The following is a 14630-nucleotide window of genomic DNA, read 5'->3' on the forward strand; positions in this document are numbered from 1 at the left end:
ATTGTGCACTTCAGGTTGATATTTGTTGCACCACACAGTAGTAAGAATTTCCACAGCCAGCCATGCCAGCTCATTTTGTGCGTCTTTTATGAATGGTATCCATTTTGTTTTGGATGTTACTGTACCTGACTGCTTTTCATGTCAAAATCAAGCCCCACACAGTTAATCGATTATGAAGATCAAAACTTCTGTTAAGGTAGAGTTGGAAAATTGTGGCTTTCATATGAGATTGGAACTATATGGATCTGGATATAACAGATGTTTGAATTACCTCTGCTGGAAAAGCCTGTTGAAAGGAACAGTGCACTACTTTTGTATTACCGATGTTGTTACGACATAATCCTGAGTTTGTTCTTGATTCCTAATTCCTGGATTATTCACAGTGCTTCTGTACTGGTTTGCATTCCTTCTCTGTTCAGGTGTACATCAGCTGACTCCCCTGGCATACTCAACATAGTGTGGGCAAAGATAGCACATCTATGTGGTTATGCTTACACACAGTGGTGCAGACAGAGATAAAGTATTTATAGGTAAATGTTATACAAATATATGTATGCATACAGACATATTGGGTATATATAAATGCTGGATGGAAAGTGCTCTTCCTGACTGTTATTCCAGATGTAGGGAACTCTTAGTAAGCAGTAGCTTCTGAGACCATTTAGAAGTATGCATGTACATACAAACCTACGTACTTGTATTTTACACATTTGTATGCACTCCTCAGTACCTTCCTGAAGAACAGGATTTTGTTATTAAACATGAGTTATGAGGAGTGACTGAGAGAGCTGGGGCTGCTCAGCCTAGATGAGAGGAGGCTTAGGGTAGATCTCATTGTTCTCTAAAACTTCCAGAGAGGAATTTGTATTCAGTAGGATGTTGCCCTCAGGTGACAGGTAATGAGGCTTAAGTTGCTCCAGTGAGGTTTGTATTGGATATAAGGAAGGATTTCTTAACAGAGAGGCAGTGAGGCGTTGGAGCATGCTGCCCAGGGAAGCGGTGAAGCCTCCATCCCTGGAGATGTGCGGATGTGACACTGAGGGACACGACTAGCCATGGGACTCCAGGCTGATGGCTGGATTTGCTCTTGGAGATGATTTCCAACCTAGGCGATCTGTCATACAAGAACCAGCTGACAGCGGCTGACAATGCTTCACGTTACGCTGTTATTCTGCGATAATGGAGCCAGGCATCCACTTGACGTAATTCTCTCGGTCTCACAGAGCACGCACGCGAGCAGCGATTTCTGAGAGCACGACGCGACCCAAACAGGAGGAGTTGCCATGACCACAGCTCCAAGCTTCTCCCAAGCCAACCCTAAACAAAAATATATTTAGCTCTTCCTCGCGATGACTTTATAAGCGCCTCTCCAGCCACCGCAAGCTCCGATCCACACCTTCCTCCCGCCGGTTTCTACGCGCCTCCCACCCTCGCGGCGGTTAACGGGGGCAGCCGAGGCGCGCCTCTCACGCGGGGAGCGAACACCGCAGTTGGGTGCGACGGCGGCGGGCAGGGAAAGCCGGGGAGGGGCGGCGGCCGCCCCGGTAGGTATCTCCGTCTGCGGGCAGGCACGCGCAGCCCAACGGTTGTTGACGCGCGTTCCCGCCGCGCCGCCCGGGGCGCTTTAAGCGGTCGCGTCTCGGGCCGCCCCCTTCCTTTCTCATCTCCGCTCCTCCGACCCCGTTTGGCGCGCCCTGGCCTCGCCCCGCCGCGCGGCCAATCGGCGCCGGGCCTGTCCGATTCGAGAGCGTGGAGCGTACCACCGCCGCCGAGCGCGGGGGTGCGAGGGGGCGCCGCGTCCCTTTGCGGCGGCGCGCGGCGCCCGGCTGCGTGGTCTTTTTTTCCCCATCCTTCCACTTGTCTCTTTCAGGGCTCCGCGTGCCCGGCGGCAGGAGCCGCTGCCCTCCCGCTGATGAGAGCAGGGCGGGGGGCGGAGGCGTTTCTCCGGCACGCGCTCCTCCCTCGCGGCGCTCTTCGCTCCGCGCGCGGGCTGCCAAGGTGTGCGCGCGCGCGCCGCCGCCCCTCCGTCCGCGGCGGGCAGGGCCAGCCGGGCCGCGCCGAGCCCCGCCGGCAGCGCCACGGGCGGCATGAGGCGAAGGCAAGTGCGGGAGGGCGGCGAGCCCCGAGGCGGGGAGGGGGGCGACGCTCGGCGGGACGGAGCCGGACGCGGTGCCGCAGAGCTCTGGGCGCCGCTCGGCTCGTCGCCCCGCTCCTGCCGCAGTATCGCGGCGCGCTCACGGCGTTCCGTCGCGGCGCCTTGCGCGGCGCCCCCGCGGCCGGGCGGGATCGCGCGTTCGGGTTCGGTCCGCGCGGGCTGCCGGCCCCGCGTCTGGCTGAGGCGCGCTCGGTACCGGGCGTGCCCGCGTTTCTGCCGCCTTTCCGCGTTCCGCCGTCTTGTTCCGATGGGGACGCGGGTCTTTTGGATGCGCTTAAGGTGCGGGAGCGGCGAACAAAGCGGCGCGGAGCTCCTTCCGTCGGAGCGGCAGCCCGCGGTCCCGCCGCACGGCTCCGCGCTGCTGGAGGCCGCGCAGGTGGGGTCGGTGCGGGCCGGCCGGCGCTGGCCGCGGGACGGGGCGGGCGGAGAGACGCTGCTGGGAGCCCCGCGTGCCTCCGCTGCGCTGCTTTCTGTGCCGGCGGATCTTCTGACCCCGGCCGGAAGGCTCGGAGGCTCGGCGCTGTCGTCGGTTCTGCGGTTCGCGTGGAACGGCCCGCACTGCCGTAGAGGATTTAGGGGTAGCTGAGTGAAAAGGCTTGGCGGTGGGCTATCCGGGCACGGAACTGACAGCGCGTTGGAGCCCGTCCTAGTTACAGACTGAAAGCGACAAGTTAAAAATCCATACTGGAGATTTCGAGTGTACCTAAGCATCTATCTGAATAGTCTTCTTTGTTCTGTGGTCCTACTAATACCATCGTTCTTCGTTTCTTGCTGAGAGTGTGCTTATTCTGTGTATTTTTCAGTGTCCCATTTCAAGGGCTTTGTGTTTGTGTTGGTTATCCTGTGGGGATGTGTTTGGTAAGAATAACTGGCCATGTGGGAATTAACTTCTTTATTCACAGGAGTGTTTCCACTGCTCTGAGATCCCATGGACGCTCACTTGCAAGAAACTAAACTCAGGATTGTTAGATCGAAGGTGACAGTGTTGCTTTAAGCCATCCAGAAGTCTGCTACGTGCTGATCTGCAGCTGAGAATGACAAATTCAGACTCTGGTTATAAAACAGCTACATTTATGTGTAGCTTGGAGCTTGCTGCAGTACATATGGATGACAATAGAAGTATATAAGTGCTCACTAGGTGTGCACTTATTCATATCTTAGTCTGCAATCAAAAGGTTGTACCTTGTAGCTAATTGATGGACTCGGATATCTGGCGGTCCTTAAAGCAATGGATGGGGAAACTCCTCTTATGCTACAGGAAGACCATTTAGGTTTTCCTTTCAACAGTCACTTAAATGTATTTATGGCGAAAACATAACTAATGGTTGCATGGGTTATGAATGACTCGAATCAGAATGTTTGTCTTCAGGAAGTCCTGAGTATAAATCCTGTCCTTGATTAATTCTGTGTGTTAAGAAAGGACTGGTAAGTGGTATGTGACAGTGTATTCCTGGTGTAAACCTGAACACTGGTGGCCGAGGTCACAATGACATTTTATTTTAGGCTTGCTTACCTCTGTGGTTTTACATATCCTGCTTTTAACCTTCCTCTGTTCGCATTTAGGAGTATTTTGCAAATGTGCCTCTTGAGAAAGCTTAGCTGATTTGCAGATGCTGCTCTCCTTCCATGAAGACTACAGTGCTGTTACTTTCTTGTTTGAGGGCTTAGTTACCGGTGTGTGCATGGTAGCGCAGGGCTGGTGCTGTTCTGCTTTTAGAGAAAGTTGGGGCAGAGCTGGTCCTCAGCTGAATGTGCTCCTCTCTGCTTGCAGGATTTCAGAATGACTTCTCAGTCACTTGCTTAATCCACTCATGGATTAACTCTCCTTTTTTATTCCCCCGCCCGCCCTGCTTTGCACACACAGTGGCTGTATTGCCAGCATAATCTTAGAGTGGAATTCACAGCTCAAGGTAAAGGGAGAGGGAGAACTGTCCGTGATGATGTTGTCTGTCTTTGTTCCAAATGGCATCACTTCTTGACTGTCGCAGAAAACTGGTGAGAGCAGCAGTGGAGCCTGTGGGTGGACCTTTGTTGTTGTTACAGTTTTAATTCGGTGCTGTTACCCTAGAGAAGGCTTAGGTGTTTTGATCCCATTGCCATTCGGCTGTGATAGCAGTCTGGTCAAAGCTTGCTTCAGCCATGCAGCATCTAGCACAGTGTTCTAGGAATCCATTCTCTGCTGCTTGATATACATCTGAACAGCGTGGGATGGAAACATCCTTCAGCTTACGGTTACAGTTTTCCATCCAAGTAGCTCTCTTTCAGGGCTGTGATCTGTGATATGTAAGGTCCAAGCACGGAGTCACTTACACCAGTAAAACACACATGCTGTTAGGGCTTGTCTTACCTCTGTAGTCTGTTATTATTATATGGCTTTAACTGAAATGCCAGCTGTGGGAATGCTGCTTGCAATTACAGGGGTGGCAATAAAGCAGTAATGATACTGATCTAGCATTCATTCTGCAATTTGGAAAAGATGTGATGAAGTGCAAGAGGCAGGCACTTTTTCTTTGTTAGGAGGGGAGACCAACACAACAGACAGCAAGAGGTGAGCCAATATAGGCACATCAAATCGCCACCCTTTCCTTCCTTTTTCTCCTCCTCCCTCCTGAGCTGAATGACATCTTCTGTTATAATTGCGCAAGGGAGGGGGAGAAAGAGAAAACACATTTGGGGGAATGCAAACATGCACTCTTAATACTGTGTGTGAGAGATCAGCATGTAGCCAGGGCTTGTGAAGGGTGTGAAAACATCTGGATTTCAACCAAGCTTTTGGGATGGAGACACTGAATTACTTGTCTGTTCCAGCTTTTTCTTATGAATTTTGGGGTAGTTAGGGTAGGTAGTTAGTAAGGCTCTAACAGCATTTGGCTTCTTGATGCAAACACTAAACTGACATGGATCATAGCTCTTAACCATTTTGTCCATGTTGCCTCTTGAAGAGGCACAGTGATGCTCTTGAGCATCTTCTGATAGAAACTCAGTGCCCTTTTGTAAGAGGCAATTGAAGGAGTGGAAGGTTGCTCACCTCTGTGGACAGCTTCCCTTTTGCTCCCTGCTCCTTTTCAGTTTGATCAAACGGCAGGTTTTTGGCTTGGTGGCAAGAGGAAGGTGATGCATCTCTCTTCATTTTCTGAGGCATTTGTATTATCTCCATTCAAACACAGTTGGTGTGACTAGGAAAGGAAGTGCAAGGTCTTGCTGTTCTTAGACAGCAGTAAATTAACAACAGAACCATTTCAATTTCAGGAAAAGAAGTACCAGTTTCATCCCACTGTTCTCAAGGAGAACTCGTAATTTTTCTGCTGAAGATGTGCAGTAGCAGCATAGCTTCTTACTGAAGGTAGAATCCCTGTTGCTCTGACAGGAATCAGCTGTTTGGAAGTTGTTGTTTTTGCAATAGACACATGACACAACTGCATTTCATTTTTTAGAAAGGGTTCTGAAGAAAGCTATGGAAATCACGAGGAAAACCTTTTTACCACATTCCTTTCTCTCAGCCTGTCATTTCTGCCTTCTCCCTAGATCTTTATCTGGATTATATGTTAACTTTTTTCTTTCTTTCTCCATGGCATCTCCGAGATATGATCTTTTGTGTCTAGCCGTATGGTTAAAACTAGTCTAGGCTGTCCTTGCTTTGTGTCTGGTTTTCTTTTTGACACTCAACTGTTCAAAACAGTGACCATTTTTACTGAAAGAAGTGCTTTTGTTTGCTTGCCATTAAGGCTTTAAACAAAATCATTTCTATGTGGGTCCTGAAGCTACATGCATAAACTGTTTTTCTTCTTGGTCAGTTTCAGCTGTCATTGAGAGTGGCATGCTATGGAGAATCTGACACAGTCCCAGCTGTCAGAGCTGCTAACCTTCAGGCTGGCACTAAAGGCTCCTTGTTTTCCTAGAATCATGGAATGGCCTGGGTTGAAAAGGACCTCAGGGATCATCTAGTTTCAACCCCCCTGCCTTGAGCAGGGTTGCCAGCCGCTAGACCAGGCTGCCCAGAGCCACATCCAAGCTGACCTTCCAAGGACAGGATTTTGTCTCTACCTTGTTGATCCTGGAAGAGGAGTGGCAGATATAGATGCTGTTGTCTCATCATGAGGGTCTCACAAACACCAATGGAGCTGCCTCAGCCTCTGCCTTGAGAACTGCAGGGAAGTCCTTAGTGCCATCCTCTACCACTGGCTGAACTGCAACAGCTAGACAGTGGTTGAGTGAGCTTATTGTTATGAATGCATGAGCCTTTTTGCTGTACTCCCTTCTTTCTTTGGAATTACTTGTCTGGCTATCATCCCGTCCCTTGAGTTGGAGCCTGTGTGCAGGAGATGTGCTTTCTTCTGCTCCTTGTAGCATACTGTACAGTAGACTTCTGATTTAGGCTGGGAGTCTCAAGCTTCTTACTGTACATTACAAAACAAAGCTTCAGTCCTGCAGTTTTCCATTTTCTGTGCTGCTTATTTCCAACATTAGGAATGTTTATCTGATGGTTTGGGTCTTTTGCTGTGTTTGTCTGCATCGGTATTAGAGCGTACGCTTAATTAAAATCTGGGAAATAACCTGCTTACAGCATCAATTTCCTCTTTGGCCAGAAGGAAATTGTTCTGTATTACTGCTTTCTGCCCTGCTGTTTGGAAGTAATTCCTCTGAATCTGCAGTGCTTTGAAGTGAGGCGAGGCTTGCAGGGAAGGCTTGCTTGTGGTTGAAGGAAGAGGGCATTTCAGTGCATGGAAGGCTTCTATTAAGGAAAAGCATCTTCCTTTAAAGCTTTACTTTAGTTATGTCCTTTATTGTCATGGCTGTGTTATTCTTTGGATTGAGCTTTTTGTGTGTGTCTCAGGAAGTTTTAGGGTATAATCCCGCTACTCATCAAGTAACTTTTGAATTGAAGTGACTTAATGGATAGCATAACTTTAAGAGGTCTCCCTTTAACTTACTGAGATCTCTTTAAGTCTGTGAGGAGACTTCTTGCTGGAAGGTTTGTTTTTCCTTAAAAGAAATCATGTTTGTGGAAGCCTTATCTTTGTGGGATCATATCTTGTTATCTCTGCCATGCCAGTAAAAGTCTTGTGGCTGTGCAAGTCCTATCTGACATTGGCATCTCTTTGTGGTTCTGGTAGAACTGTGTTGGTTCTATTGGGATGGTTGGGAATTCCTTCTTGCCCTTCTGTTAGTCTCTCTAAAATGTGATATGTAGTTACACAGCTGTTGAAGTGGGCTTCCATTTGGACAGGTCCTGTGAAAAGGACAGCAGAATCTCTGCTCCATTTCTGTAAGATGCTGAAGCTTGCTAAGATTTGTGCTATTTAACACTTGGATTTTTTGGGGGGTTCATTCAAGAAATGAAACTTGAAGCAACTGAAACCAAATTTGGCTCAAACCAGTTAAACCCAGCAACAGTTGGTACCCACCCATGTAACAGACTACTTACTCTGGGTCTCCTGCTGGGACACTTGCAACACCACAGTCTTGTGACTGGAGGATGGCAGGCTTTCTCATTTCTGTTGTGTGGTGATCTGCACAGAAAGATGCAGTATTTGCACTGAAATCTTATTTAAAATATTGAAATGACAGAATACTTCACTAATCTTTCTTCATAGAGCAAAGTTATTTCTTTAGCAAGCCTGTGTGCACTATGTATGGTACTCCAGCTGCTATAAACAGAGTTCTGCTTTGTTTTGGAGGGAAAACTACCTTAGATTGCCAGGAAGGGCAAACAGTTTATGGGCAAGTGGCATGCTTTTGGTGATTCACTTAGCCAAGGTAAATCACTAATTAAGCAAGGCTCCCACTGAGAATTCTGTAGAGCTGTGCCTCTTCCTGCTTTGATTGTAAAGAAAGATTAGTTCAGAGTTAGCCTTTGTGTATGGTTTCCTTGGTGAGCCTGGGGAGGTCAATGCTGCATGCCTGGTGTTTCAGATTTCTTCTGGGTCTTACAAGTGTCACTGGTCTTGTTATGGACTTTCCTGGGAGAGTTAGGACTGCTTGCAAGTGCAGAAAGTATATGAGAAGACGACTAGTGATGCCTGGTCTGCATCCAGTACTTCAAAACATAGAAGTTTGTGTGAAAATGGAGCAGTTATCTAGAAGATAACAGCAGGAGATTGCTGCTAATAATTCTCCGCAATGAATTATTATCTCCACGCTCTGGAGAAGGCAGATGGGCTACAACTGGGACCGTTGTTCTATCCTAATACTAGTTGTGTTGCTTTTGCATTACATATAATGCCTGCTGCGTTACACTTACGCTTGGAGACTTAGCTAGGACTCTGCTGTGCCAAACACTGTATTAAAGCATGGAAAACAAGCCCCTGCTCATACATATATATATGTATTTGCTTAAATAAGGCAGATGAGAGTAGAAGAATGCAAATACAATTTTCTGTTGATGTTTCGATTGGCAAATGCTGGTAAGTTTTGAATTTGGTGCACTGAATAGGATTTTATTTGACAGTGAATTTATTTCAAGATGTGAGCCAACTACAAATCAAGTCAGCTGTGGGTTTTTGGAGAACTGTGCATGTGTGAGAGGTATGTATTTATGCAGGAACCTTTGTGCTGGAATAACCAATCTGCATTCAGGCCATAGGTCTCTGGCACATCCTCTATCTTCCTCCTTCCGTCAGCTTGGTCAGCCTTCATGACATCAAATGGATTTCCTGTTGAACTGTCTCTCAGACACAGTTCTTTGCACTCATACCATGTTGTCCATGTTCCTTGAGCTAGTGTCCTAGCCAGACAGTAAGTGTTGGGGCTTCCTAAAATCAGAGCTATTACACGTGGCCCTTATATACTGATCTGCAGTCTACTGATACTGTCACAATATGATTGTGGTCATGAGTGTATGCCCTGTGTAGTTCCTGAGGGGAAGAGACTCCTGGTCTACATTACCCTCTGGCACAGAAAGGGTCTCGTTGTGTGTGCTGCACATGAAGCAGGTAGCCCCTCTCTCATTTCTGGCTTGCTTATGTTTTGACTGTTCTTTACTCTCCCATCTCTTTTTGCCCCCTTTCTAGCCAGTGCCTTCTCAAGAGGCAGAATCTTCTGGCCTGGTAGGGCTGAATTTTAGATTCTTTACAAAGTAAAGATTTGGTTGCCACCTCCTACACGTTTTCCTTCCTTTAACCTACTGCCCTCTTTTTCTGGTTTCTGGTCTCCCACTGCGGTTTCCCACCTGGTGGGTTTCTTAGTGTTGTACTCTTCTTTGGTGCAGAGAGGAGAAACTACTGCATTTTGTTGGCAATTGCTATTAAGCCTGTTTGTAGCAGGGTGAGCCAGGAGGAACAAATGTAAGAGCAGGGTATGTCTCATGGACTGAATTAGCTGTGCAGCTTGCTGGATTTTGTTTTTTTTTTTTTTTTTTTTTTTTTTTTTTGCCAGGGGGGAGGGGAAGGGTATCAATTAATGTTCATTTAGGAATGGAGTAATCTCAGCTGTGATCTAAAACAGCTAAATTGCTTGGATTGTGTCACTTGAGATGTTTGCTTCCCTTTAGAAGAAGTCTTCTGCTAATGTGCCCTTTTGCAGGCGTTTGTCTAGATGTGTCATCAGTCTGGAGAGGCTTGTTTTAATGCTATCTGCACTCTCGGGAGCTTATTTTTAAGTAGTTACTGAAGCAACAGTCTTGTAAAATGCTGCAGTGCTAAGATAGAAAGAATTCAAGTGTTTAGTAATCTCCAAAAAGGTAGGTTGAAAAAATGTCTTTCTTTGTTCCTTTCTCTAATGCTAGCTGATAGTATTGGTGAAACTACATTCTGGGAGAAGGCTTATTTACTTCAAGAATAGATGGCTTCATAACTTTATTCCTCAAAACTCTTCTACTCTAGTTTAAAAGGTGGATATTCCTAAACTGAACTTACGTCAAAACCAAATGCTTGAGTTCAGGAAGTGCTGTGCACTGTCCTTCATTCTCTGCTATGAAAACATGATTTTCTTCTCTAACTTCTGCCTTGATGTGGGCTTTGTCTCAGGATAGTCGCTGTGGCTGTTGTGAAACAGTGGTGCTTCACAAGCCTAATAATATTACTTTCTGCAGGAGGAGCATCTTGTAAGCTTTCCTTCTTTGTGCCAAAAAGCTGGGCTCTTTGCTGTTTCCACTACACCAGAAAATTTCAAAGAAAACATTTCTCAAAGAGGTCAAATAGCCTTATCGTGTTGTATTCCTGTACCTGTACGTTTTATTAATCTACAGTTGTCAATTCAGTTGTGCCATTGCAACAGTTACATTTCATTAAGGTGCTGATTTCATTTGGAATCATGTTATGTCTAGATGACTTCACAAAGCTAGATGGTCTTTAAGGTTCCTTCCATCCCAAGAAATTCTGTGATTCATTTAATTGGTGAATCAGATGATTAAAGAAATGCAGTCCCAAACACCAGTACAGACTGAGGGATGAATGGACACAGAGCAGCTCTGCAGGAAGGACTTGGGGGTTCTGGTGGAAAAGCTCAACAAGAGCAAGCAGTGTGCATTTGTGAGCCTGGAAGGTCAACAGTATCCTGGGTTGCATGAAAAGATGGGTGACCAGCAGGGCAGGGTGAAGGAGGTGGTTGTCCCCTTCTGCTCTGCCCTTGTGAGGCCTCATCTGGAGTTCAGGCCTGCAGCCCCCAGCACAAGAAAGACATGGAGCAGCTCCAGAGTTGATCCATGGATATGATCCGAGGGCTGGAGCATCTCTCCCATGAAAAAAGGTTGAGGGAGTTGGGTTTGTTCAGCCTGAAGAAAAGAAGGGTCCAGGGAGACCTCATTGCAGTCCGTACCTGAGAGGGTTTACAAGAATGATGGGAGGGACTTTTGGCATGCAATGATAGGACAAGAGATAATGGCTTTGAACTAATATAAGGGAAATTTAGATTAGATATTGGGAGGAAATTGTTACTCTGAGGGTGGTGAGGCCCTGGCACAGGCTGCCCAGGGAAGCTGTTGGTGCTCGTTTCTGGCGGCATTCAAAATCAGGCTAGATGGGGCCCTGTTAGGAACAGTTAGCATACAGGAGAATATCTCAGGCAGTAAGGCTTTTTGATGGAAGACAACAACCGTGGTAAATTCTTTACTGAGCATTATGCATTTGTGCAGACTTGGATAACTTAGAAATGTGCTTTGTGCACATTTGTGCAAATTGTGCATGATGCTTTCTCGCAGTCAGTATCTGCTGGCAAATTCAGCTTAGTACTTTGCTTCTAGGCTCTCAAGAAAGCAAGGAATTTCAGAACCATGATATTAAAAAAAAAAAGAAAAAAAAAAAAGAAAGAAAAAAAAAGGAAAAAAAAAAAAGAAAGGAGTAGTTAAGACAAGGAGAAGGACTGACTGAGCCTGGTAGGTTGAAGACCTGTAGGAGAGACTTGACCTGGCAGGGAAATGCCAGCTCCATGCTAACCAGTCTCTTGGTTGTTCCTTTCCTTGTTGGTATCACAATAGTGGTGGATCTTGAAGGGAAGACTCTGAAATAAGCTGGAAATTGAAGTGTTGTCAGATGAATGAGCCTGCTGGAGTTGAGGATGAACTGCCTTAAAATGCTGTGTTAATTATTGCAATTCAGGAAGCAAGAGTGGGCAGCTGTCTTAGCTTAAGCTGATTTGACTTTTTTGAAAACTAGAATTGTGTTTCACTTGCTACAGTGGTAATTGCAAGTTTTCTGGTTTAATTTGTATGACTTAACTGGGTCCTTTGACATTTGACAAGAGAATGGAACGGCCTTCAGGCTGTTTACAAAGTCAGTCGTATTGTTTGGCTGTATTTGGAATAATTTCTTCACAGCAGTATGGACTTTAGGTTTTTCAGTGCTGTGAATAAAATGCTAGGCAATATAGTGCAATCATCACCTGTAATGTTGATGGTTACACTGCATCATTTTGCTGGGACTTGCTGCTTGCTTCTTTGTGCAGGCAATATCATTGAGTATCCCTGGTGCTGGGGAACCTGAGAGCAGGTGATCCTGTTGGCAAATGCAATAACGACTTAAAATATGTAATATTTAAAATGTATTTCCTATCAGTTATGTCACTTCTCTGCCCGTTTCCCCAAGTAGAATGCACTTTCCACTTGGAGTAGCTCCTGTCATGCAAAATACAACTTTCTTCTGATAAATGGGAGTTCACGGTGAGTTATGCGTAGTGAAGGTTTGCAGGCTCAGTGGAATTTGTTATGGCAGTAAAATCTGTAGGTGGCAAGGTCATGGCCATGGGATTAACCTGCATTCAGCAGTGCTTTCTGTGGAAAGGTGTGCTCGGTGAACATTTGACTTTTATAAGCTGGCAATATTCAGCTCTCCTTTCTGTGAAGGTCTTAAAAATGGTGGTAATATGCACCCTAGCCAATCCTTTCAGCTCTGGGTTCAAGAGGGCTTTTCTTTGGGAGTAGAATGGGGAGGCAGGGGTGCAAGCTGACCAAGCCTTCAATAAACATGTTTTAATTTGTGACAATTTATTAGAGCACTGAAACTGAGCAGTGGTCTGTTGCCTGAGTGTATTCTCACCTGTGAGATGTGGTTGTGGCAGCTTTAAGTGGTGATGGGACATTGGTGATGGACATGAGCTTACTGCATGAGCAGAGCCCTGGTAGTAAGGAGTTAAAATTTGGAGAGGAATGAACTGAGGTCAGCAGCACAATCAGTCTGTTCAGTAAATAATTTTCTTTGTATACTTACTCCATTCTTTCACTCATTATTTGCTCCACTTATTCTTTTCCCTTCCTACACACACACACATGTGTGCAGTCACACAGTTTCTCTGGCTTTATTATTCTCTCTCGCCCTAGTTATTGCCTTTCAGCGGCCGCTTGTCACTGTGACCCTCCCTTTGCCCAAGGTGCTGTAGATGATAGGTTTCCTGTGCAGGAACCACCCTCGAGCTGGGATGGACACCTCTGCTCAGCTTTGGACATTCCGGACTGCTTTCTGGCTGCTCTTGTGAGTCTGCTTGCACTGAGCATTGCAGTAGTTGCACAGAATGCAGCGCACAGGAGGGAGAGAGCTGTGCAGCCAAACACAGAGGGATTAGGAGCTCTTTCCCATCTCTTCTTCCCCTGTGGTGGCAGGCTGTGAGCTCTTGGGTGAGTGAGCATCTGATATGTGGCATGCTTTGTTCCAAAATTCAGGGGGATGTCTGTTAAATCACCATGCTGTTAGTGAGAATTTGGGTGAATATGGGACGAAGCTTTGGTTAACGGCAGAGTCTGCGAAATACAGCAGGCTTCCGTGCTGGTGCCTGGATGCAATGCTATGAAAAGAGAAAGCTTCAGAGAGTCTCATATCTGAGGATCCACAGAAACCAACAGAAGGGAGGGTAGGATTTTGGGGGGTGAGTGACCTTGAGTGTCCGTTCCAGTGAAACAATGTAGGTGTGACTTGTGTTTAGGAAAATATTTTCTGGGAGGCCCTTTGTTTGGGTGGGGGCAGCTTAAATGTTCTGTATCTCTGTAGAGATCCATTTTGATTTTTCAGTGAAAGTGTAATAGCTACATCTTGCCACCTCTTTGTGTGGTATTATAAATGTTGCTGTCCCCAGGCTTCTGAAAGATGTGTCAAATCTCTTGTGGGTATTGAATTGGCTTAAGGCCTCACGAGCAAGAAGAAATAAATGTATAGCAGGCATACTGGAGCAATTGCATGGCAACTATCAAGATGGCAGCCTGTGAATAATCAGGCATAAGTTTTGGGCAGGAGAGGGTCTTTGAGTCTGTGCAGCTTAGCGACCTACAGCCTAATCGTTCTTGCCTGCTGTTGGAGCCTCTGTGCTGCCTTCCTTTAGGGCATTGTTTCTTCCTTCAATCTTCTGAGATTTTTATGCTTTCCATTGTGTTTTGTTAAATAAAAAGGCAACTCTAGAAGCAAACAAACAAAATTCCTCTCTTGCTTGACTTGTACTTTTCACTTAAAAATGGTTTTTCTTTCCAGCGTTATTAAAACCAGGATTTTTCTCATCTAGACTGCAGCTGCAGAGCCAGTGGGGGAAAATGAGAATAGTGCTTCATTTCAGTATTCTTTTTTTTTTATTTTTTTTATTTTTTTTTTAAATACCTCCCTTGAATTAAATGTTGATAACAGCAAAGCTACAAATCTGACCATACTAAAGGGAGACAGGAGTTGGTTGTTTTCTTAACAGGCTTTATATACAGCTTTCCTATAGCTACATTGTTTAGTGAAGCGGGTTACTTTTTGGTAAATGGATGGGCCTTGAGACCTCAGGTCCTTCACATCTGAAACAATAGAAGCAATCATCAAAGCTAAATGTCAAGGGGGAACAATTAGAAGGGTGTGTTTTCTAGAAGTGTCTTGGGCAGTGCTCCTGCCTCCAGCTGCTTGGTTTTTATCCTGGGATGCTGCTTCTTTTTCTCATCTTGTTGTCACCCAGGACAGCTGTCTGTGCACGTGTGAGAAGTCTAATCAGAAAACTGATCTGAGTTGAAAAGTAGCCTTGCTGGAAGGAAAGATAGCGAACCTGGTCTGGTATACAGTGCAGTCCCACAGTGGCTGTAATGGCA

The 14630-nt window shown here is 46.1% G+C and overlaps 1 protein-coding gene across 2 annotated transcripts in view; it reads left to right on the forward strand.

Annotated features, from left to right (window-relative positions):
- The first annotated feature begins 2412 nt into the window (after window positions 1–2412).
- The window catches only part of MICAL3 (microtubule associated monooxygenase, calponin and LIM domain containing 3), a 155307-nt gene continuing 143089 nt past the window's right edge, over window positions 2413–14630 (forward strand). Inside the window, exon 1 of one of the 2 annotated variants that reach the window (XM_052668224.1) lies at window positions 2413–2434. The gene's annotated coding sequence lies outside the window, so the exon portion shown is untranslated. Of the gene's footprint in view, window positions 2435–13066; window positions 13200–14630 lie in introns of those variants that run through there. The other variant, XM_052668226.1, reaches the window with a different exon arrangement.

The sequence above is a fragment of the Tympanuchus pallidicinctus genome, unplaced genomic scaffold (genome assembly GCF_026119805.1).
Source record: "Tympanuchus pallidicinctus isolate F22 unplaced genomic scaffold, pur_lepc_1.0 scaffold8, whole genome shotgun sequence".
Lineage (NCBI taxonomy): Eukaryota > Metazoa > Chordata > Aves > Galliformes > Phasianidae > Tympanuchus > Tympanuchus pallidicinctus.